Genomic DNA, 24,494 nt, shown 5'->3' on the forward strand with positions numbered 1-24,494 from the left:
CTGTGATTCCTAAGCTTTCAGCAATCAGAATCATGTCCTGGAAGACTTCTATTTCTGATGAATGGCCACTGTCTATCAGAAACTCCCGGGTTTTGAAATTCTGATCAAATTCAGGCTTGGATGAGAACCACAGGAAAAAGCTAAACCCCCATGGCCATGAGATGCCACTGGAAAGTATGCAGAAACAGATTTCACCTTCAGTAAACGCCTCACCTGAGTGAGCCCCAGTACTACAACAGTCATTTTTCCAGTGCTCCTCCCCACCAAAAATATTCAAGCCATGCCTATTTCTGTAAGTATTTCGAATTAGAAGTGGTCCTCTTCTTTAAAACCTCCCCACACACTTACATCATCAAACTGACCATTGTATAGCACATTTGGATCTTTGTATAGCAGCTCATATAAATATTTAATGCTTTCTTATTGGGGTACTGGCTGCCAGCAACAATCCATTCTCTACAGCATCACCACCATCTTTGTCTCTACTTCAGTGTTGGGCAAAATGAGACTATTCTAGCACATGTATAGCCCTAATTATATCACAAAAAATAGTAGGAAAAGAAAAACGCTGCTTCTGGTGATAAAAATTGAGGCAAAAATAGGAATCATATGATTATTGATGCTTAGGTTTAAATAAGAATTCTATTTAAAAATTCAGTGCATTAAACTGTTTGGGAATGGACGTACTCCCAATGACGTATGTCTGTGGTTAGCCTTTTGCACATATGACTAGATCACACATAGTTGGGAACATGAGGCAATGCCTACATAAACGTGTCTTCTTTAAAGCAGTCTTAAGAAGAAGAAAAGATGCCAAGAAAACTGGTAAGGAGGAAGCAGGGTATTGAAAAAAGAACTAAACTGGAAATTAGGCATTCTGATTGATAACTATGTATTATCTCTGCAGCTTAAATAAATTCAATGTATTTAATTCATAGGCCTTAATTCCCTCATCAGTAAAACCTGAAAGTTAAAATAAGTGAGCTTTAGGTCCCTTTCATGATTCTCTGTTGACTTTGAGCAGCCTTGACTTAAAGACTCTTTGACCTGAGAATCTTCTGCTGTGCTCAGTGGCAGAAATCAAGGAACGGATTCACTGCCAACATGCTGTCTCCATGGGCTCCTCAATCGGATCTACTAGGGACATGTCGAAGAAGCAGGCAGCTAGCTAACCTCACTGCAAAAACAAACAAACAAACAAAGCTATACCCCTACCGTCTATCAAACCTCACCAACCTTTCCAGACCCAGTTCAAATTATCACCTCCTCCAGGAAGACTTGGCTATCATAATTGAGGATCACTTTTATAATCAGGGGAAATAAAAAGAACATGTGAGACTCTGTCATTAAGGCTAACTGGTTGACAGGCAGGCGCTAACGTGGCACATTTACCCAATGTGCAGTCAGGAGACCCAGCTTTGAACCACAATTGCTGTGGGGTCCTGAGCAAGTCACTTAATAGCTGCGGCTGTTTTCCTATCTGTATAATGGAAAAAAATAATTCCCATGCAAACTATAATCACTCAGAATTTCAGGTGAATACATACATGTGACAGTATGAATTTAAAACCCCTCTAAAAATATAAACCCTCATTAAGGTCCAATTTTTCACCCCTGAACATTGAGGAAACAGTGTCAGCGAGATAAAGGGAACATTCTTCGCACAAACTGTCTCCAGATTTACGTTTTAGTAAAACATTAATTGAGCTTATAAAGTCACTAAAGTAACCAACAGAATAAGAGTAGGGGATGGAAAGGAAAAAACTGAGGAAAGGGATAACTCTTATAATTCATATTTTATTTGTAATAAACTTGACAAAGTCACTTTAAGAAGTCATATTTTGGTTGGTAATGGGATGCAAGGCAGCTGAATCATTAATGCCTGAAAGGGATTATTTTTTTCTTGCTCCTCTTTCTGTAGCTGTAATTAAACACTTCTTTTGCTGTGGTGAAGCCATCCCCCTGCTGGGACCCTGGGACTTCGGGTTGGTAACTCCTGCCCAAGATAATGAGCATCAGGCTCTTACACCAACCCCCACCGCCCAAGAGCAGTGCCAACATGAGCTCAGAGTCTGCGTTTTAATTATATGATGATCTATGAAGACGAAATGTCTTACACTACAGCTGTTTCAAAGGAGCTGACCAGCTACTAAAAAACAAATACCCTGAACTCAGGATGTGTCACAGAAAGCTGTACAGTCTGCTTGACAGGCCTGCACCTGTATCAGCATCTATCAAACTCCATCAGCCTTTCCAGGCTCAGCTCAACTCACTGCCACCAGGAAGATGTGGTTATCATATAAGTGAGGATCACCTGTATGACCAGGGAAAGAAAAGAAAATGTTTTGTATTGAAAGAAAGGGGTTAACTGGGAGTTTGGGATTTGAAGATATTAACTACTATATATAGAACAGATAAACAACAAGGTCCTCCTGTATAGCACAGGGAACTATATTCAAAACCTTGTTAAAGTTTATAATAAAAAAGAATATGAAAAAGAATATATATGTATAACTGAATCACTATGCTGTACACCAGAAACTAACACAGCATTGTAAGTCCCACTAGACTTCAATTAAAAAAGAAAGAGAAAAATTGAGATTAAAAAATGAGGCTACTTTTGTGGGTATCTAGCATCTTGGGTGCATCCAACAGACAAGCTTTTTATTTTTCAGACCATGCTTAGAGACCTACCAGATTAATAAATCCTGTGCTGTCCTCAGGGAGCTCCCAGTCTAATGCATGAAACATATGTGTATGCAATACTAGTGTGGGATGGCTATTAAATGACGGGTGGCAGCAGCGTGACGCAATGGCACAAGAGCAAGGGACTGATTCTGTCTTCAGGTTAGATGAAGGCACCTTATCTGCCACTGGAGGAGTGAGTAGCATTTTCATAGGCAAAGAAACGGGAGGAAGGGCATTCCAGACAAGCAATGGATGGAGGAGAAAAATACAGCATGGCGGACTCCGGGAACGATGCAGAATCTGGTTCAGGCATCATATACAGCAGAGGTTCTCAAGTGCTGACACCCAGGTAAGTATCTTTTCTCAACACACGCACATAGGTCAACAGTGAAATAAGAAAAACGGGGTCAATGTTTGCTATGAAGTTAATTTTGTTTTCCATTTATATGACTCTCCTTGATTCTAAGATTATGTTTTTCCAATTTTTCTTTTTTTACGAAGTAATGGCTATGTTATTAGATGGTGAGGGGATGTGGGTTTGGTTTGTTCCCTTTTGTATTCTAAAGTGGTGTAGCAAATACTGCTAGATTTTTCTCCAAAATCCATTTCCTCTTTTTCCTGGGCACCCAGCTAGACCATATGTCCTAGCCTCGCTTGCAGTTAGGTTTGGCAGATGAATGAGTGTCATATGGAATGTTAAGTGGAAGTGATGTGTGCCATTTTCAGGCCAAGGCTTTTAAAAGCAAACATTCTCCTCCACCTTCTCTTTTCCTTAATGCTGGCTGGATTTAAATGACAAAAGCCCTAGGAGATGTCAACAAAATAGGAGAATTCTGGGCCCCAGAATAACTGGTGGCAAAAAGACAACAGCCATTAGAAACATCCACCTTGGGACAGTTAGGTGAATAAGAACTAGCTTCCAGTGACTGTGCATAGTGACTTCTTTCCTAAGAGTACAACACGAAAAGAGGGTGGAGGGGTGACCTCCCAGCGCAGGAACCCGACAAACAGATGCTGCTTCAGCCAGGTGGTCGAGGTTAACGTCAACAGTCATAAATCATGCTGATAGTACGTCCCCTTGATGTGACGTGATGAGAACGGCACTTTACCTCTGTGATCTTCCTCTCCAAAACCCACAACCCCAGTCTAATTTTGAGAAAGACATCAGACAAATCTCAACTGAAGACTAGTACCCCTCAAAACTGTCCAAGTTATCAATTGAAAAAAAAAAAGAGTCTGAAAAAACGTCACAGGCAAGAGGAGTTTAAGAAGATACGACAACTAAATGTAATGTGGTATCCTGGATGGGATCCTAGAACCTAAAAGAATGCTAGGCAAAGGCAAAGGAAATCTGACTAAAGTATGGACTTTAGTTAATCATAATGTATTAATACCAACTCACTAATTGTCACAAATATACCAAATGAATGTAAGATGTTCATATTAGAAACTGGGTACAGGGTGTATGGGAACTCGTTGTACTATCTTAGCTTTTCTATAAATTTAAAATCATTTTGAAATAAAAGTTTATTAAAAATAATAATAAAGGTCACAAAAGCAAGTAGGAAATTTTATCTTCAAAGAGGTTGGTGAGAAAAAAGGTAAAGCACAGGAACTCATGTTTAACAATGCTTCCATTCAGGATGACGTGGCAATTTTAACAGAAGGGTTGACTTCAAAGCCAGTCAGAAAAGCTGAGACCTGAAGGAGTTATCTAGACATCCCTGCTGGCTCAGAGTGCAACGCTATGAAGTGGTTACCTAGGTGCACGCTGGAAACCCGGAACACAGTCGGAGCCAAGGAGCCCTGATCACACTTCTCAAGATGAATACTAGATTGCAGAAAAGAGAATGAATTTTAGAATTGGAAAGGAACTTGAAATCCAATACCCTCCTTCATCAAAGTCAAAGGTAAAAAAGAAAAACTGAGGCTCAGAGAGAAAATGTCTTGTCCAAGGTTACCCAGCCAACACACGAATGAGTTAGGACAAGACTCCTCTCCTATATACTGAATGAATATCGTCCTTTCCTTTCCAAAGAGCAGCCAAGACATAATCTGTATCTTGTGCAAGCTGCAAGGAGGTAGAAAAGAGATGAGGAGGGGGAGGAGCACCTAGTTGTGCATCCATTACTGAAGTGTGGGGGTAACAAAGAAAAGGGGTTATAGGAAACTGTGTTAAGAAACATACATATTTACATTTGATACTGACATATTTTATATATGTGCATATATATGGTACTAAAATTGGACTGTGTTTGTCTACGGCCAGCCCAGTCAACACTTACACCTAAATTTAGAGAAAGTGCCCCCATGTAAACCACAATCTAAAATGAAAAATATGAGTGATCCAAAATTTTTTATTGAAGTACAGCTGATTTACAATGTAGTTTTAATTTCTAAAATGATTCATTATACATATATATTCTTTTTCACTATAGGTTATTACAAGATATTAAATATAGTTCCCTGTGCTATACAGTAGGACCCTGTTGTATAAAATTATCTATTTTATATATAGTAGTTTGTATTGCTAATCCCAAACTCCTAATTTATCCCTACTCGCTTTCCCCCTTTGGTAACCATAAATTTATTTTCTATGTCTGTGAGTCTGTTTCTGTTCTATAAGTAAGTTCTTTGGTATCATTTTTTTAGATTCCACATACAAGTGATATATGATACTTGCCTTTCTCTGTCTGATCCAAACTTTTTTACGGAAGCCACGTCCAGAGAATCAATAGTGCTTATTATAGTAAGAATAACCATATTATGAACCCATCTACTTTGCACCAGGCACTCCCCTGATGATTTTACTGCAACTGTATTTAGTATTCACAACAACTGAATGTGTAAGGTACTTGTTCTCATTTGTCAGGTGAGATTATAAAGATTCAGAGAAGCTACGTCACTTACCCCAGGTTACAGAACTGGTAAACGAAGAGGCAGATCTAGCTAACAGTGTATGGTCCCAGCCATTCTCCAGTACTGTTCAGTCACTTTAAGGAAGACACCGGCAAAATTAGAACATTCCCAGAGGAAAGGAAGCCAAACAAAGAGGGTACAAAGGACTGTCATACGAAGAATTGCTGAATGAACATTCGATATGCAGCCTGGGGAAGCGAGGACTCGGGATGTGAGGGCAGAAGTAAGAAGACAGAAGAGACACGAGCAAGAAAAGGCCAATTTGTTCTCAGTGGCTCCACAGGAAGAGAACTCGGGCCAATGGGTGAATGTTACAGGGAGGCATGTTAAAAAAAAAACAAAACAACTTTCTGTAAAGTGTATTCAAAAAGAGAACAGGCTGCCTAAGGAAAGAGTGAGTTTTTCATCACTGGACAGAAGCAAACAGGGAGAAGCGGAAAAACTAGGGTCAGAACAGCTGTGAAGGACACAGACACCTCCGCAAGTGCAGCAACGAAGGGTCCTCTCCAGCCCTGAGGTCCGAAAAGCTTTGCGAGAAGCCAGACGGCCATTAAATACAAGTTCACTTTTCTGTTTTTGAGTGTGTGCTTGGGTAAGGGAATTGAAAAGACCGTTTAGCAGGCATCCTGAAAATGGAAAGTTCTTTGTAAATGTTAAACATGTCAATAAAATAAATCAAATTAAATTAAAAAAAAACACCTTGTAATAATTTTACTGAAAAAGAATATGAAAACGAATATACGTATACATATGTATGACTGGGACATTATGCTATACACCAGAACCTGACACTTGTAACTGACTATAGTTCAATTAAAAAAAAATTAAAAAACATGGATTGTGTAGTAATTTGATGGGGGTTTCTAATCAGGCTCTGTGGGTTTACAAACAGACCCTAGGTGTTAAGGTTTAGTGCTGCCTGCTTAAAGGAACTGAGGTTGAAGAGGCTGTTCAACTGGGATTCTTGTCAAGTGCTCCGGGGCTGCATTCTGCTGCAGGTTTCAAAATCAGATTATCAGGGCGGGAAACTGTTCAGAAACCGATATTCTTCTGACAATCACAGCCACAGGGTACCGACGAGGACACATTTACATACCGTAAATCAAAGCCCCGGACAAATCAGAAATGCATATAGTCAGACATTTGAAAGAGGATAGAACGCAGCTGGACTTTTGAACACAAAATTACAACTACACTGAGCTGGGGGAATTCATTAAAAATACTCGTTGTTTAGTAAAAGAGATGCAGGCCTGAGGCCCCTCCTCACTCAGGAGACTGCAGTGGATGTCCAGAAAGGAGCACCTGGCGGAACAACGCAGAAGTCTGGAGACATGTCGTCATGGCCTAGCAAAACCAAAGTGAATGTGTGGGATGTCATCAGCTGTCACCCACCTGAGGGCCGTGGAAACCCCTGGGAAGAACACTCGCCAGAGGACTCTGAATCTGTAAGTGCACACCTTTTTTCTCAATCAGCAGATACTAATAGCACATTTTATTCAAAAAACAAGCATTTATTGAGCACTAGACTTTGTGATGGTTATTCTAGGTGGAGGGGACAACCAGTGATATGCTTGTAAAACAGCTCTTTAAAAAAATGCCCAAAACCTGATTTCCATGGGACAGATTTCCACAGAGGTATATCTCCCCACCATGGCTGATTTCAAACTACCGTTTGACCTCCCTGGATGCAACACTGGAGCGAAGGAGATGAACATCCCGGACTCCAGCACAGCGCAGAGTAAATTAAAACAGAGAACAAGCCATGAAGTTCACATTCCAGCAGGAAAGACGAAAAGCAAAACAACAATTCCTGCATAACAGAGTTTTCATCTAAGTGCCATGATGTAAATGAAAGCAATGAAAAAGGATGGAGCTTCGGGGAACGGATGTGCTGTTGTAGATAGCATGGTTAGAAGTGGATTTCACAGAGACTAAGGTGAAGAGCGATGGGGAAAAATCTAAACAAAGAGCTTTCAGCACATGGGTGGGGCAAACGCAAAGTAATCCTAATGCTTGCAAAGATTAGGAAGCAGCCGATGAGGCTCTCTTGGAAGATCTTCCTCTAGACCAGAAGCTGGCAACTACAGCCCCGCCAATGCCAGTTCTGCAAATAAAGTTTTATTGGAACACAGCCATGCCCATTCATTCATACATTTGCCCCGGCTACTTTCGTGCTACAACAGAGATGAGGAGTTGTCACGGAGACCCCACAGCCGGCCTAAAATGCTGACTAACAGGTCCTTCCCAGAACGCATTGGCCAGCCCTTGCTCTAGACCCTTGCTGATGCAGTTCCTTCTGCCTGAAATGCACAACCACTGCCTTCCTCTCTGCCCAGAACTCAGTCCTCCAGGCTCAGCTGTCTTCCCCCGGGGCCTCCCCTGACACCCCGAGGTAAAATTAATCACTCCCTCTGCACAGCTCCCTCGGGCAGGGCGAGGAGAGGACTCCCTGCACTGTTACAGCTGTTTGTTTATGCTCCTGTCTCTGCTGCTGGACTAGGTACAGCTGATCAAGGACAAGGACCCTGAATTATTCACGACTGTGTCCCAGCACCTAGCACAGGGCCAGGCACAGGGGAGGTGAGGGGGGTTCGTCTGTGGACAGAAAGGAGGTAAGTTACACCTGGGATTTTCCACTGTGATCTGTGACTTTTAGAGGAGCTCCTCATTGGTAAGAAAGCTGTTTACAGCTTTGGAATATCATGCCTCCAGCCTTCAGTGCCTTTCTTTCCACTTTCAGTCTCGTCTCAGCCCCTCCACAATGAACACAGTCTGACAAGCGCAGCAGCATGCTCCATAAACGGCACTGTCTCCGAAGCCCTGAGCCGCCTCCCACTCCAACAGGAATAAAGAGACCTTGAGACGGGCAATCCTTAACCTTCACGCTGCCTCAAAGCTAAGTAGAAAGAAAGGACACTCTTTTCCAGAGTATCCTCTTCACTAAAACAGTCTGCTGGGAAGACAAGAGAAGCAGGGCAGGGAAATCGAGCTAGGATGTGAAATGCCCATCGGGATGCGGCTTCTGTACTGAGCCAATTTTATTCTTCATACCATTAGCCCCCTCCCTCCCAGATTCCTCCCTATAATATGATCACAAAAATTTAAAATAACTCAAACACAGTTTACGGACTTCCAAGATGCACTAGGTGCTGGGTACAAAGATGAGTAAGATGAAGTTCCTGCCTTGAAGGCAGCACCCACGGCCTCACCACTGAGACATACACACAACTAATCATATGCAGTGAACACAGACAGTGCTGTCACAGAGGAGCAAACAAAACGCCACGGAATCACAGAGCAGGGATGCTAATTTTACCTGGGATGGTGGGTTCTGTGACAAGAAGCAGTTAAGAAAGGCTTTGGAGATGAAGCAACATTTAGACTTGGCCTTGAATAGGCAGGGCGGTTTTGCTTTGAGTCACATCAGCAGGGGGGACAGCCCAGTGGGACACACAGGCTGAGCGTGCTCAGGGACTAGGCAAGCACACCGTGTGGCGAGCAGCCAGGGTGTGGGGACGTAAGGGGGTGCACGCAGTGGCTGGAGGTGACAGCAGAAGGGGAACACCCATCCAGGACAGTTGAGGTTCTTTAAGCGCAGTTAGTAGGTTTTACTTTAACCCTTTAAACAGGTGCTTTCAAAACTCTTGATCATATTCCAATCTGTAAAAAATATTAAATCTACAGCTTCCCTTTATGTATATTTATTATTTATGTTACATGTAGGTGCTACTCCACATAGTATGTGTATATTATAAATGAAAGTTCAAATGCTTAAAAAAAGACCAATACTAAATACACACAAAAATCAAGATACGCACGTGACAAGTTTGTCTTCCCCAACCCACTTCAGAGAAGGGATGCATTAGGTACCACCGCATCAGGTGGGGAAACTGAAGGATTTTAAGCCTGGGATAAATTATGAGGGCAGTATTTTAGAAAGCTGAATTGGGGAACAATACAGAAGGATGAATTAGAGTGGGTGATGCTGTGGTCGTGGAAGCCACGTGGGGAGCTGTCATGTATAATAAGGCCTCAGGTGGGCACTGGCGATGAGGATGGAGAGAAGAGGTCGGCCTGAGGACTGAGTGTGCTCAGTGGGGGTTAGTAGATGACAGGATGTGTAGACTCCCCTTAGTTCTAGAAAAATGTGTGACCTCTCTGTCCCTAGATAGATCCCTAGATCTATCATTAGGCCTCTAAGGAAGCCCTGTGTAAGCGCTGAATATCATGCAATATGAGGAAGGAGAAAGCTTGATGTGAGCATTTGACGGAAGCCAAATCACTTCTTTGCCTCTCTAAGGATTTCTGTTCACGAAGGGGACTTTGACTCTAGTCAACCTCACTGAGTCACAGCTCCTTCATCTTGCCCACACTGTGTTATCATCCAGGGAAGTAGATCTGAAGTGAACATTGTCTTCCAAGCAACTCAAGAATGAGTCCTGGAGAATGCAAACCATGAGCTCTTTCAAACATGAAGGTAACCCTAGAATCTGAAGATTTTAGAACCAGAAAAGCCCTTCAGGGTGATCTCGTTCTACAGAGGAAGAAGCTGAACACTGGAGAGAGGGGAAACCCCACGCCAACCTATTTTCCAGTCCCTGCAGTCAGGGCTCTTTAATAGACCGCGATCCTTCCGTGCTGTGCCTCTTTAAATGCAAACCATTTTTCAGACCTCTCAGCGGTGTCCTGACCCTGTTCCAAACGAGCTGTGTGGTAACCAGAAAGCGTTTCATTTCTTTGTACATAGGCTTGCTTTGCTTCTGGTCAAATTGTTTAAATAACTACGACCTGCTTCTGAAGGCTGTTCTAAGGACTTAAGAGCACACATTGTGTTGTGTTACGTGACCAGCAAGTGGCCATGCTTGTGTGGTAGATTTGACTTTCAGACAGAATTAACACGGATGGGGGACCCAGAGTTAGGAACAGCAGAAATGGGCAAACTCTCCTAAGTTTCATTCACAGGTGACAATTACCAAGCATTTACCACATATCACATGCTTTATGTAAATTATCTCTTTGAACTCTCACAGACATAACTTAAGTCAGGCACCATCATTGGACCTTTTTTGTAATAGATTAGGAAATTGAGGATTACAGAGGTTAAGTCACGTGCTCTAAATCACATAGGTAATGAATGCCAGAACCAGGCATCGAAGCCAGAACCCTCTGCTTTTTACTCTTCTTGTTGTGAATCATCACTTGTCTCTTAAAGAAATCTAACATGCTGATACTTCTCTCTTCTTGCTTTACTATGATCAGCCACAAAAATGGGAGAAACCTATGAAGCAAGGGACCAAGAAGAAACAGTGAACACTTAACTGGAGTTAAAGACAAAAAAGGGGGAGAAATGTAGACACTTCCATGCACCCAAATAGTTTTCTGTATTAAAAGCATCCTCACTTGGCATAGGAAAAATCTTCTCAGGTAGTCTTAAGGCCTCCTTTTCACAGACACATCTTTTGGCACCAGAAATAAATCAACAGGACAGCACAGGCATGACAGTTTCCTGACATCAGAGGAGCTGCACGATGTTGGACCTGTCCTAAAACTGTCCTATATCCCAGAGGAGATCTTTTCATCCAAATTGGCAAGCCTGGGGAATTCCCTCCTGCACCACAAATCTAAATTGCCTGCAGGTAAAATGCCATTGTTGTAAAATGTGATCTTTGTCTATCATCTTTTTTATAGCATCCACCAAGAAAAATCCGCAGAGTCAACCAGAGTGAGTTGAAGAGGTAATAATACTTCCTGCAGAAGAGGCATTTAGGGCTCCCACAGCAGCACCTCAGTCAGCTTCGACTCAGCGGCAAGCTCGGGCCAGGCAGCATGGCGCGGTGGGAAATACAGGTCAGAGGGATTCAGACGTCTGGGGTCCGTTCCCAACCCTTTGCTCATCTCTACCCCCACTGTCACCACCTTCATATCTCCCGGCTAGATTCCTCCAACAGCCTCCTCCTACCCGACTTCCGTTCCAAACCATAATACGGTGGAGGTAATATTTTATAGGATAAATTGGATCATGTCACTCTCCTGCTTAAACTTTTTAATAGCTTCCCATTTCATTTACAATAAAACGTCAAACCCTTAGCATGGCCTGGAGAGCTTTGCAACCATCTGGCTTCTGTCTACCATTCCATCATCATCTCAATTTACTCTCTCCCTGGCTCACTAAGCTCCAGGCACACGCGCCTTCTTTCCCATCAGATCTAAGGATCTTTGCACCTTCATTTCCCTTTGCCTGGACTGATTTCTTCCTAAGAGAAATTCAAGTTTCAGTTTAAATACCCCTCCACAGAGGTCTTGTGTAGACCCCCAGCCTAAATCTGCCTTCATCTTCAAATGCAGGTTTTCTCTATCAACACACTACGTTTTCCTCTTCATCACATGCATCCCAATTTGTAATTAGGTATCCATTTTGCTTTACTTGTTTAATATCTATTTCTTCCTCTAGATGTAGCACCCCTGAGGGTGAGGCCATGTTAGTTTTATCCAGCACGAGACACCCAGTACGTATGCGGCATAGTGCCACCAACACAACGTAGGAAGCAAACACACACTTGTTCAATGTACTCATTTCCTCTCTCTATGCTTCAAGTTTCATCTATAAAATGACAGTTTTGGAGCAATTCAGTGGCTGAAATCTAAGATCCCTGAAACCTAAGGGATTCCTAAATAGAAACAGATACTTAGAAGCTGTTTGCAATGAATTAAAACTGAAAATGGAGAAAGTATTTTTAATAGATTTTAGGGAGATTACATCTTTCATCAGTGCATATTAATGAAAATTGTTAAAATTCCATTTAAAAATGTAATATCAACTCTAATAATGCAATTAATTTATGACCTGATATAACAATACACAAAAGAGAAGGAGGAGTATTTATCAAATGTGGATGGTACACTATAAATGTAAATATGAACTGAATGCTATATCTCAAATTCACTTTGGGAGGCTCTCGGGGGAAACCTGAAAGCATCTGAAACAGAAGTACAAGAAACTGCCACTGTGACTGATAATGAGGGGCTACTACAGATGCATAGATGAAAAATCCCACAGACAAAGATATGAACCTATGGTTTTCAGATAAGAGTGTCAAGACAGTACTCTCAATGGTGGCCACTCTAATTGCAGACACCTATGCACAAAAAAAAAAAAAAAAAAAAAGGCTGCCAGGGTTCAGTGCTACAGGGATTGATCTATCTATAGCTAATGACTCCCCCAAATTTTGCAGAGGAAACCAGCTTGACTTTAATACCCAACCCTGTTTAAAAAATTGTCCATGGTTTCCCATTCGTGTGTGACACATTCTAGTAGCAGAAGGCACAGTTTATCAACAAATAAAAATTTACATTGTTATATGTTTCTTTGGGAAAACAAGTAAACATTAAACCATACATTAAATTTTAGCTATTTGTTAGAGAGCCAAAAATTTGTTTTCATTTACAAAAAAAATTCGTTTTTTATTTTATGTTTCCAAATTTTGTACTTGGTTCTATAAAAAAACCAGCTTAATTTTAGAATCTCTGTTTTGTTTCTAAATGATAAGTTAGGAGAATAACTGTGAAGTTCTTTGCAAGTATCCACCCCAAACCCATTCTGTTAGCGGAACATCTTTATTGTCATAAATGGAAAACTAAAAACGTTCATGAGATTTTCTCTTTTAACTTTGCTACTGACTCTAAAAACTTCTTGATGTGTCAAATAAGAATTCTGATCAGTGATTTTAAATTTTGGTGAAGATTATCTTGATTATAATTTCAAGATTTATTATCATTTGACATACTCATTAACTCTTCCATTTATTTAAATTCTCCTTTTAAGATGAAATAAATATTTCAAACATGTGAAAAACAGACACAACAACAGCCCTCAATATGTGCATTACCATGAACCAGGGACTATGAAATGATTTCTAAGCACAGCATTGACTCATTCAGCCTTTACAACAGCCCTACAAGGTTTTTGTCTGGTTTTTGTTTTTCTTCATTTCACAATGATGAGATTTAGGCACAAAGAAGTGAAGTAATTGCCCAGGGTCCCACCTTTCATTAAGAAGGAGGGCTTTAGGATCTGGGCTGGGGAAGTCTGGCTCGAGAACACACAGTGCAGGCTACCATTCTCCACTGCCTCTCATATATCCATGAACTTACCATCCACTTTTAACAAATACTAATATTTTCATAACTGCTTCAAATCTTTTTACATAATTAAAACATTGTAGTCATCTCCTTAATTCCATTCCACTACTTTCCTAACCAGATCCAGCCACATTTCTGGCTTTCTTGTTCATGTTTGTTCCTTTACCCCATCTTTATGTGTTCTCCCAAAATACTTGGTGCTATTTTGTGTACTGTACATTTTTACACAAAAAATATCATGCTGTACATCCCATTCAGCAATCTGATTATCTCATGTTGTATATATATCATATGTTTGGATTTTGAATTTTCATCTGATCGGAAAGTTCCTTAATAGATGACTATTAACACTCTGCATTCATTGTTTTTTTTTTTAATTTATTGAACTACAGTCAATTACAATGTGTCTATCTCTCGTGTGCAGCACAATGTCCCAGTCTTGCATATACATACATATATCCATTTTCATATTATTTGATTCTGGATTCATTGTAATTTCTGGTTTAGTTGTTTTTATTTCTAGCATCTTAGTTTGTGTTTTCTATTTACTTTGCACTTATTTGCTTCTTTATTTATCCCCTTGTCCTTTGAATTGGATTGATTTAATTTTCTTTATTCTCCTTCCAATTTTCCCTTTATTTTGATTTGAGAATCATAGTTTATTTCTATTAATTTAGTGGTTACTTGAATATTCAACATAAATTTGTAATTTAGCAAAGTTCAAGTGTAATTTTTATTATCATTAAGCTCCTACCAAATAATGCAAGCACCTTTAAGCTCTAAAATCCTCCCACTCCTGTCACTGTATGGAGTTCTGGCTTTTTTTTTAAGCCTGTGAAAGGCTTGCCATAGGATCTTTGTCAATGATTACGTATTAAATATACCAACATATTTTCCATATTTTTTGCTCACCATTGCATTTTCAACCCCTTCTTCCCTCTAGATTCAATCTCCTCTTTGTGAACCAGTAAGGAAAGTCTGTAAATGATAAAATTTTTCAGTGAAATGAGAAACTGTCATGTCAAAACATGTCATGGTTACGCCACATGTGTTTACTTCTCTCTCTTTTGAACTGTAGTTAAATGGGTATACTGTACCATGACAGCTGTTCTCCCTCAGCATTCTGAAAATACTATCCCATTTTCTTCTAGCAGCCATTATTGCTGATGACAAGTCAGTAGTAAGTCTACCTATCTTTCATTTTTAGTTAACCTCTTTTTTCTCTGGCCACTTTTAAGATATTTTATCTTCACTGTAATATGGTTTTGCTACAATACCTGATGGGAACTTTTTAAAATAACTTGATGGGACAAGGTCACATGAATTTTTCAGTTCTGCAAATTCTCTATTTTAATCTTTTTAATTATAGATGATCTGACATTGTCTTTTTTATTTTCCAGAACTCCTATGCCATGCATGTTGGAGTTTCTCCATATAACTTAAACCCTCAGTGTTTTCCACCTCTCTGATTCTGAGCGATTTCTTTGATTTCATTTCCCAGTCAAACATCTTCTCTTCTATTGTGTATAGCTTGCTTTTGAACACATGCATAGATTTTTCCCCTAAGATTACAATTACTGTATAATTGTTTTTATATTTTAATCTACTTTTGTAGATTACTAGTCTATTCCTGCTTATGGTTTCTAATTCTTTGAACTATCAAACATTTAAAATATTTTTAACTGAAAATTTAGGGGTATAAATTCCTCAATTTGTTGTGTTTTATCCTTGTGTGGTTTCTATTACTGGACAATAAGACTTTCTTCAAAGGGAGTTTTGTGCTGTCTTAGACTGTAAAACCATCAAGAAGGGTTTACAATCCCTTTCATGATACTTTGTGGATTTCTCCAAAGCAGAGATGTTTTTACATTAATGTCTCAGACTGGAATTCCTGCTTAACAAGGGGATATCATTCATATTTTACAATTTGACTTTGGACCTCACCCACGAAGTGGTCCAGGCCAAGGTTTCTAATTCCTTTCAGACAACACTTTCCACCTGCTACCTTAGGTGAGCATTAAGCTCCTTTCAATTTTCCTCGGCGGGTGGAATGTTTTGTTAACTCACCATTTTTCGGAATGAGCAGTGTCTCTGTTACAGGTCCCTGCCCACCTAATACAGGCCTGAGGCCTCATCTCCTGGGCCTGCATGAGGGCTAAACCCAGTGCCCAGCTAGCGATGCCCATGTCTGATAATCCCCCTCGAAGCACATGAAACCAGTTCCTCCTCATCTCCATGAATATAAATGCCCTCCTTTCTGGCGGCTGAGGAGTTTCCCTCTTTGGTTTTGGGCTCAACTGCGCATTTTAATTCTGCTGTTGTTGTTATACTCTCTCCAGCAGATCCGTCTATTTTTAAATGAAAGGCAGAGTCCTTTTGTAACAGCTCAGATTATAATACTAAAGTCTCATCATTTCAACATCAACGTTTCTACGCCTCCTATCTTTAGCAAATGATACATTATGGGGTAACATTAAAACTGTGTAATCTTCAAAACCATCACTGTAGTTAGAACTGTGCAATCAAATAAGAGAAAACCAAGAAATACCTTTAAGGACTGAATCACAAGCACACCTATTTGATCCTTTCTGTGTGTCAAGGAGCCATTCATTCATTCAGTAACTGAGAGCCCACCAGAGCCAGGAACTACACAGGGAGACTGCAATACAGTAGGGAGCTCACTAGTTATACATTCCCAAACTTTACATCTTAAAAGAAAAATAATTTTAAAATAATATATGATTGTTTTAAGGAAAATAATGCATATAAACAGATATTATTTTCCCTAGAGGACTGCAAACCCCCAGTTGGGAAAACCATTCTTATTCCCCTTTATTTTACAAGTGAGGGACTAGAACCCCAGTGCAAGAGAGCCTTTTCTTATATTACACATGGATCAAAATTCTGCCAGAACCCTTTTTCCTAAATATAACAACAGCTTTTCTAAAAATGTAAAGATAGGGACATCACTACTTTGCAGTTGGAAACTAAACAGGTAAACCTCAGATCATTGATAGACATAATTTTGGTAAGCCTGAATTCAAGATTTCCAAAAGCAACAGGGATGGCTTCATTTTTTACATTTCAGCAAAACAGTTCTCTAAGAACATTCGCTGACTGGTATTAAGTGTACACTCTAATTTAAGACAATGATATTTATTTGTTCTTTCTTGCATTTTTAATCTTTCCCCCAACTCCACAGAATCAGAAACACTTCCTACCCAGCTTCAATTATTCATACCTACCGTTTTCATACAACTATGTAATAAACACATGTGTGTATGACGATTCATTGAATATGTTAACAAATACAAATTGTAACATGCATTCTGGGGATGACCTAGGCAAAATGTCAAAAACGTTCCTTTGTACTCTGATACTTGCAGTAAGGGCCTGAGGGACACTCGGAAGCTTCAGCGCTTTTGGAAACATTCAGCAAAGCGATGAAATTTACAATACGCCTACTTCCTAGAATGGCTCTTTTTACACACCTAACACACCCATCACACACACACATATGTGCACACACCCAAATAAACAATTGTGGATTTTTCTTAAATTTCACATTCTTAAGGATACTGCCTTATTCACCCAGTTTAACAATATTAATGAACTCTTAGCAGAAGTCAGTTGGAAGTACACTGGGCTAGGAGTCAGAAAGTTGAAGTTCTAGCCCTCGCTCTGCCACTGGAGCAATTGCTTCATTCTTCAGGTTCCTCAGGTAAGATTATAGGAGTTAGATTTTCCAGATCGTTTTTAGATACTTTGTTTCATGGTTTTAAAAAATAATGGTGATGATAAGGCATTTGGCTTATGATTTTATTATATTTTAGTTTTCCGGTACCATGAAATACCCAGATTTGAACAGATTCAGACACCACAGTGATGTATAACAGAGACCTTTCACAGCACAGTGCTCGGGGAAAAAAATGGCCAGAAATTAATAACAAGATTTAAATTAAAGGCTGTGCCAGAAATCTGTAAGAACACTAAGTCAGTTCCAACTTTAAGCAATAATAATTAATATCCACTAATAATTGAGTGGGTGATATGCAGTTTCAGTTCCGGGTGCCCAAGCTTCCCTTTCTTGTCTCATTATTAAGAATTACAATGGACCACGCTGCAGATAAACCTTTAAGCAAAGCATATTTCTTCTGTTTGCTTAATGGGCTGGCATCTTCTTGGAATTCAGAGTTCTGGAACTTAATATTGGTTGTGAGATAATTTATGATTAACTTCAACATCCTCTTTCACACTGGGAAAACTCTCAGTCTGTTTCAAAGTCTGAAACTTTATTAACTTTCATGTGCTTAAGTGAAAACATACCAAACCATATTCTACAGTCTAGCAGAGGATAAAGAGATGGTGGCTAACAGAGTATAAATGCACAAGACAAAATAAATGAACTAAACCAAAAACATTATGAGAAAGTAATAATGACATTATTTCAAAAACGGAGTTCTTGTCCAGAAAGTCTGTTTATGATAATAAGATAGTAAAAATAACCTGGGGAAATCAGCCCCTAATTAAGTAAGGATTAAGTAGAACATAGCACAACATTGTTGAAGGCAGCTACCTTATTTCATCAGACTGGCTTCCCTCTCCCTTAGAGTCCAGTAGCAAGGGAAAGAATGCTGTGCTGTATACTTAAGCCAATGCTATCCAAAGATTACATAGTGGCAAGTCACACAGGTAATTTTAACTTTTCTACCAGTCATATCCAAGAAAGGAAAAAAATGGCTGAAATTATTCTAATAATATTTTTCATTTAAACTAGTATATCCAAAATACATAATCAACATAAGAAGTATTAATGAGATATTTTACATCCTTTTTCTTCATGCTAAGTCTTGAAAATCTACTGTGTATTTCACAATTACAACACGTCTCAACTCGAACCAACCACTTTCAAGTGCTCAAAGGCCGCATGAGCTAGTGAGCATCACACTGGACAGCATAGCCCTCGACGGTTGCTCATCTTAATAGACATATTTCTCCAGAGGGCAGTGAAGTGCCTGTGATATAAAGCAATAATTATCTCCGTGATCCATAATGTGAATCCTCAGAATAACGAGGTAGAGGTAACCTAAGACCACATATGTTCTGGAAAATACATACCAAAGGAAGATGCAAGACAAAAATTATATCCTAAGCCTGCTGCCTGCCTGCCTGCCTGCCTGCCTGCCTGCCTGCCTTCTTTCCTTCCATCCTTACACTGGTCCTTCCTTCCACCAACACTCTGGCCTCGGCACTATGCCAAGAAATACAAGTGTGAACAAGACTGTTATGGTCAGAGCCCTTGTGAAGTTGACCCTGTAACAGGAAAAGAGAGAACTTAATTAAGTAATTCTATGATTAATTAATTACAAATCTGAGAAGTGCTCTGGAGGAGTCCTGGCTGCTATGGAGGATGGACTTTACCTAGTCTCAAGGGAGTTGCTGTGGACTGAATGCTTTTATCTCCCAAAATTTATATATTGAAATCCTAACCTCCAAGGTAATGGTATTAGGAGGCAGGGCCTTAGGGAGGTGAACAGATCATGAATGGGATTAGTGTGCTTATAAAAGAGGCCCCAGAGAGATCCCTGACCCCTTCCTAGCACGCGAGGTCATAGCAAGAAGATGGCCATCGGTGAGGAAGTGAATCGACGGCCCCCGTGATCCTGGACTCCTGGACTCCTGGACTGTGAGAAATAAATGTTTGTTGTTCTTAAGCCAAGCATTTTATGGTATTTCTGTGATAGCAGCCTAAACAAACTTAGACAGGAGTCAAAAATAGCTTCTATCAGGACATAACATTGACAATGAACGAGTCCTCAAGGACAAGGAGGAATTAGCTTGATGGAGCAGGTGGGTGGAAGTGGAAATTAATACCATTCTACACAAGGGCAGCAGTATGAGAGAATAGGTTCAAAGTCAGAAAAGACTTTGGTGAATTTAAACAATTGAAACTTTGGCTGGAGTTTGGAAACTAAGAGTATGGAACACAGGCCAAGATGAGCCCAGATCATTCAGAAGGTCATAGACCATGTTGGAAGAAGTGGCGTGAAGGCAAGAGTCACCTGGGGAACTCTGGACTGAAAAAGCAGAAGATACATGGAAGACACAGAAAAGGCAATTTCGAGTACACTTTTTATTGCACTTGTCCACCAATAAACCAGCGATACAGGTCCATCTATACCCAGGCTGGCCACCCCTTTCTCATCTATGTCAGTGGTGTAGAACTTCAAATATATAGCTATAAAAACCTAAACATCGCTATACAAATCTAGCCTTTGATTTTCTGTACCTTTTGTCCAAGAATAATAGCCTTCCTTTTCTCACCAGTTATTAGTGTGGTCTTCTTCTCTATTGCCTGTAGCAATAACAAAATGTACTGCTATAAAAAACAAAGCACAAAGTCACTCAAAGCAGCAGGTCTGCCCAGCAGTGAAATTCTTTTTCCCTCCTTTGCTGTTACTAACCTAGAGAAAGCAATCAATCCCAATGAATTATAATTATATAACATTTATAATTCATAATTATATAATTTCTATGGAATGTTTCTCAACTGTATTATACCAATATATATAATTTTAAAATTTTGGATTATAAAAATCACCCTGCAGAAGGAAAGCCTGTTATTTTAACCTTTTAATTTTCGCAAGGAGTCATGGAAAGACATTGAAAATTTTGAGGGATAAAGATGATATAATCTAACCCGCATTTTAAAGGCTCAGTACAGACTGCAAGAGAAAGAACAGACAGAAGTCTAGGCAGGGAAGTAAGTTAGAAAGTAACAACAGTAGACCAATTAAAAGATGTCAGATTTACATTAGAGTGTTCTGGAGACAAACCAGTTTAGGGTGTAGAATTGTCTTGACTTATGTATTAATTGCATGTGGGCAATAAAAATAGAATGGAAGTATGGAACCATGGCCCAGCCAGAATTTTCTTATAAGAAAGACAGTAGATCTTTAACAAACACATTCCCCCCCAAAATAACATACACTTCCCAGCATGTAATGAAGGACAAAGCCCAGAGCCCATACTTCTCTGAGCTGATGAAGATCCCTGTCTCCTTGTGAGCTACACTGACCACTGAGCTTGGAGTACTTCTGTGAGATATCACGGAGGCAGTGGAGAGCTGTGCACGGTAACTTGTATCCTTGCTCTTGTGCGTATGCCTTTGCGCTCTTTATTCACTGCTGTAAAGTAAACCAAAGGATGAAAAGGCAATGCTGAAAGTGGTCGTTCTCACCAGCCTCTGAACCCAGATAAATCTCTGTGGTCAGATGTCACTTAATATGTTAAGGATGAATCCCAAGTTTCTGATTTAAACAAAATGGATATTGGTGCCATTATTTGGGAAGAGGAACATTAAAACAAGTATGAAATTGGGAGAAAATCTTCAAATTCAGTTTGGGATATTTTCAGTTTGAGACACCCACCATTGTAAGTTGGCTATACAGATTTATAGCTCAGAAGAAAGGTCTTTACTGATGATATAGACGTGGCAGCAGTTGACTTTTGAGAAGTAAAGCACTGAGAGTATATTGTGAGTGTTGAGGATCTAGGACTGAGCCTTGAGAATCTCCAAAGATGGCACAAAGGTAAGTTAATTAAGGACACTGAGAAACCAGAAAGATGGGAGTAAACAATATCTTGAAAGGAGGGATTGACCAGCAGTGCTGGGTGCTACCGAGAGGTCATCTAAATGAGGACCGGAAAATATCCACTAAATTTCATAAACTGGAGATATTAGTAACCACTGCGAGAGGAGTTTTTTTAGTGTCGAGGGTAGAATTAGGAAGATATGAGTCATGAGGGAGGAATGAAGAAAAGATGACAATAAATACAGAAGATTTTAAGTTTGAAGACGAGTTAGAAGAAAGTAAGCACCTGACAAAAGATTGAGGATTGTGGTAAGGTTGTTTGATTGTTTAAGAAAGATTTAAGCCTGATGAGTTGAAAACATCAAGAACCCAAGAGAGAGGAAATAAAGATAAAGTATCCTTCCTATGAAGGTGGAAGGGGATGAAATCTAGAACACAGGAGACTGGTCTCAGCTAGAAGAAAAAACAACTTCATTGTAACAGAAGGAAAGAAGGAGAGAACAGATGTCAATTTGCTTATTCAGATGCAAAAGCCCCAAATACGGTGGTTCCTCTTTATAGCAGGTAATTCTCACTCAAGATTTCCAGTGCATACTTGAGAATTCTGGGGGGAAATATTTGTATATATATATATAATATATTTAATATTTATATATAATGTATATATTCTCCCTTAAACTACACTGAGTATCTACTGAGTAATGGTTTTATCACCGAGTCACAAGTTTCCCCCCGCCAAACTCCAGAGGTACCATTCAGAGCACCATCTACACAGACAGGCTTGGAAGACCAGTCACCTGTGTATTCCAAGGGCAGGCGAGAAAAGCGGAAAGGGACTGCCTTAAGTGTCAGAAGAACTTGACTCTGTTCCTAACTCTGTCTCTCTCATTTTGGGTAAGTTCCTCACCATCTCTGTTTTATATTTCCTCATCTCTATAGAGTAGCAATAGGTGAGATAGATAGACAGACAGACAGACAGACAGAAGGAAGAAGAAATTCAGGAAGCGTGTGCAAACACATAGATATAAAAGGGCTTGTCATGTTTAATGAATTTCACTGTGGCTGCGGCAGTGAGCTCCTACAATGTCCTGAGTACTATGTACTGGGGTTGTAAGTAAAGTGTCAGATATCTCATCACCACTGGGCTCCTCCTATTACTATTTATTTTTATATTATGACATAGAGTAACATATTCTATATTTGTGTAGATTTTCCTAATTTAAATTGTGTGTGTGTATACATATATATGCATGCATATACATACATTCCTATTTGTTCCATGAAATACACTTTTAAGGTAGGTATTATTCAAACCCACCCTTAATATCTGTAGAGCCCACAGCAAGAGAACAAATGTAAACCCACATACCGTATGTTTACCATTTAAATCTGTAAATCAAGGTAACCATGTAGTAAGACACGTCTGCCTTTGCTATTTGAAAATTATGACCCAGAAGCAGCCCAGGGTCAAACTTAACTTTCTTAGACTCCTCAGAATCTTCTGCCAAACAGGGCAGCACTGGAAGACCTTGCCACCCATCTCACAGCTTAGAAGGCTTCTCTCCCCATGCCCCTGGTCCACGCCTCCCAGCTCCAGCAAACAACACTGCCAGGGGCCTCACATGGGTTCATGTAGACACAGAAGACTCTATGTCCAAGCGTTGTCCCTGCGCCTTCTGCAAACAGCCTCACAGCCTCGTGGACGCTCCAGGCCTGTGCATACACCCATTACAGTTCACTTTTCCCTGGCAAGTGCAGACCCAGGGAAGAGGCTCACACAGCCCCTGGCAGTATCCAAATTTCTGTGGGTTCCCTAGAATATGGTAAAGAATGAAGAAGCAGGGGGTCCAGGTGGACATAAACCCTTAGCCCTTTGGACTCCTTGCTCCTGGAGGAAGGTCAGTGTGGAGTCCAGCACAAAGGCCCTCTGTCTAAGAATTAGAAGGCTCATTAGCATTCTTGTATTATTTTAACATCAAGGTAACTGGGGTTCAGAAAGGTGAAGTAACTGTTACTTAGCCCAATTGCTAGTACCTGGTAAGCTTTCGATACGATCTGAATAAATGAAGAATAAATGCTATATACCAAGTTAGTGGCACTGTCTGAACATGAGCAGTTTCCCTCTCTCCAGAGCTAATTCTCCAGTTCCAAGCTGACTTAAATACATACAGTTTTGTGGGGTTCTCGTGGGTCTTAATACTCTTTCTGATAGTTTATTTACTCACACACTAATGTTTGTTAGTGTCCAAGTATACACCTCGTATGCAGACACACACACACACACACACACTACATGCTGCCGCAGTGTACCTTGGGAACATATCTTAACTATGATTTGTGCCAATTACTGTTTGAATCCAATTTCATTCTTTGATTTTTTCCTACACAAACTTCATCTGTTGTAAGTTCTGACTGATTTATGACTCAGGAATGCAATGCTTATGCATCTCAGCCTCCAAAACAGCATTTAAACCTTATCAAAAATTACTTTTCTCATTTTCTTAAATTTACTGCAGAAATAAAGTCCTATCGTCCACTGAAATGCAGAAGAATAAAAATGAAGTTGAAAGTTAAAAGAAGGCTCTGATATAATCATGTTAGAGTGCTTTATGTGATTTTTACTTTTTCTATTTTCCCTTCTACATCCACGGCATTTCATGAACAGGAACAAAGAAGTGTGTAAAGAACACAAATTGAAAATAACCAACTGGGTTAGTGCAGAAATAAAACTATTTCTGATCTACCCAATAAAGAGGCTACCGGGAGAGACAATCTTGTGTTACTGAAAGAACATTGGAATTAAAGTCAAAAGTTGAGCGGCAAAAAGGAAACGAAAAGCTATTGAACACTTAGCATGTTCCAGGCAAAGGGTTAGAACCTTTCTCTACTTTATTGTTTTCCATCATGTTGACACTAACCTGTCCGGCACTCTCTTATCGCTAAACACTGTACATGGTTGTAGTAGCTACTTACACAGCATCACAGAATTCTGTACCAATGACATGAATAACAATGATATGAATGTGAAAAAAAGGGCAAATGCTAGCAGGGGTCTGCACTGTGTTTGAGAAAGAAGGTAGGAATGCATCCATTGTGTTCCTGTCTTAGACGCAGGCTGACGGTTTGGCAAATTTAAGGGTCGTATCAGATCCC

General features: G+C 39.9%; 1 protein-coding gene across 3 annotated transcripts in view; it reads right to left on the reverse strand.

Annotated features, from left to right (window-relative positions):
• The window catches only part of FGF12 (fibroblast growth factor 12), a 503,860-nt gene that overhangs the window by 185,891 nt on the left and 293,475 nt on the right, over positions 1-24,494 (reverse strand). The gene's annotated exons all lie outside the window — the stretch shown is intronic.

Source organism: Camelus dromedarius, chromosome 2 (assembly GCF_036321535.1).
Source record: "Camelus dromedarius isolate mCamDro1 chromosome 2, mCamDro1.pat, whole genome shotgun sequence".
In the NCBI taxonomy this organism is placed as follows: Eukaryota; Metazoa; Chordata; class Mammalia; order Artiodactyla; family Camelidae; genus Camelus; species Camelus dromedarius.